Source organism: Myotis yumanensis, unplaced genomic scaffold (genome assembly GCF_028538775.1).
Source record: "Myotis yumanensis isolate MYYU_CA2020_CCGP unplaced genomic scaffold, mMyoYum1.0.hap1 SCAF_7, whole genome shotgun sequence".
In the NCBI taxonomy this organism is placed as follows: Eukaryota; Metazoa; Chordata; class Mammalia; order Chiroptera; family Vespertilionidae; genus Myotis; species Myotis yumanensis.
The window spans coordinates 67,442,175-67,444,132 of NW_027223758.1; the positions used below are offsets into that span (position 1 = coordinate 67,442,175).

Sequence of the window (1,958 nt, forward strand, 5' to 3'; positions counted from 1 at the left end):
TGCCTGTCTTGCCCGCTCCTTCCTTCCTCTCTCTCTTTATGTTCTCTTGACCTGAGATGGGGCCAGCATCCCCCCTCCAGCATCAGCCCACATTAGAACAACTGAGCACCAGAATGTTCCTTGGGTGAGGTTCTCTCAGATGAAACCTCACAACACCAGGACCCCAGTATCATCGCTGTGTACACCCTGGGTCCTCAGGAGGCCTGGGGAGGAAGGGGAGGGTTTCCAGGCAAGAATTTCAGATTCAGCTGTAACCCCAGCAGCCTTTCCCAACCCTGCTCGGAGCCCAATGTAAAAGTCGACTTTGTAATTCTCTGTGTTCTTTTTTCCTTTTTAAAATTTTAATTTAATGATTACAGTTTGCATAAAAATGTGGAACGCTTCACAAACGTGCATGTCATCCTTCCGCAGGCCATGCTAATCTTCTCGGTATCGTTCCAACTTTAGTGTATGTGCTGCCTAAGCAAGCGCTCTCAGTGTTCTTCAGTGTCTGTTCTATAACACAACTTGTGGACCAAAAATCTTGTATATTCAGCCTTCAAAATACCAACAATTAGATCTTTGGGAATATCTGGAAATATCTACTTGGATCAGTGATCCCCGCCTCCACCCCCTGCGCCCGCCTTCATTGTGGGCAGATGATTGGAGCCCTATACCTGTTTGGAACTGATTATTACAGTGGCAACATGTTCTTTTCAACAATCACCCAGAAGACACTACCCTTCTTTTCATTATCACTGGCACCCTGGGGGGCCTGGTGCACTGTCGCAGCCCTCGGATGCAGGAGAGGACGAGAGGAAGGGAGCTGTGAGGAGCTGTCCGGGCCATCGCCCACCCCTGGCCCTCTCTCCCTGGAGGCTGCCAGGAGAGTTTCTCATCGCCAGCCAGGCGAGGTAGGAGGCGCTCCGTCTCACCCCCTCAGAATATAGCTGCAGATCATAAAACCACTCAGCTGCAGCCTAGAATTGGCTTCTTGGCAGCAGGGTGTCCCATCATTTCTTGCAGCCATCCAGCCTTTTTCATGAGGTGTCACCCTGAATCGTAAAGGTACAGCTTTGTTTTGGGCAGAAAGCCTCTTGGAGATAGGAACAGAAACCCAACTCAAACAGGAATAAGCAAAAGACAAGTATTGACCCACATAACTCCAGGGCAGTCTAAGGTAGTAATTCTCAACGGCAGTAATTTTGCCTCCCCAGTGCCTCAGGACACTTGGCAATATCTATAGTCATTTTTTGTTGTCAGGGGGCTGGGAGGCAGCATGCTACTGGCATCTAGTGGGTAGAGGCCAGGGCTGTTGTTATACATCCTACAGTGTACAGGACAGACCCCACAACAATTATCTAATTCTGAGAAAACCTGCTCAAGGGTACCGGCTTCAGGCATGGCTGAATCCAGGAGCTCCAATCATGTCTACAAGGCTCCATTTCTCTCCCATTCTTGGCTGTTTTCTTCCACACTGACCTCACACACACAAACAGAATCTCTCTACTCTGTGGGCCTGCTCACATCCTCACAGAAACAAGTCCTAAGAAAAGAGAGGTGTTCTTTCCAGTAAATCAAAGCAAGTCTGGGGTTGAGTTTCATTAGCCACCCAGGAATCTCTTTGACCTGAGGAGGTGGGGTTGGAGGTAAAGAGGAAGAATACACTGACACCAAGTCCAAATCTAGAGCTGGAGGCTAACAGAGTCAATTGTCCCACATGGATTGAAGAGGGGAGGGACTACTTGCCCAAAATTAAATCAGGGCAGTGATACCAGAAGGAGGAGGAATTGCTGCTGAACAGACAAAAGCAATAGTCACCTATCCTATATAATAAAAGCCCAGTGACCGAATGGTGGAAGGACCAGAATGACCGGTCGACCAGTGGCTATGACGCGCACTGACCACCAGGGGGCAGACGCTCAGTGCAGGAGCTGCCCCCTGGTGGTCAGTGCGCTACCACAGTGGGAGCGCCGCTC

General features: G+C 49.7%; 1 non-coding gene across 1 annotated transcript; it reads right to left on the reverse strand.

The window, feature by feature from the left end:
- Window positions 1-366: 366 nt before the first annotated feature.
- LOC139014716 (U6 spliceosomal RNA) lies at window positions 367-471 on the reverse strand. The gene has a single exon (XR_011472280.1). It is a non-coding gene; the product is annotated as a U6 spliceosomal RNA (small nuclear RNA).
- Window positions 472-1,958: the final 1,487 nt, after the last annotated feature.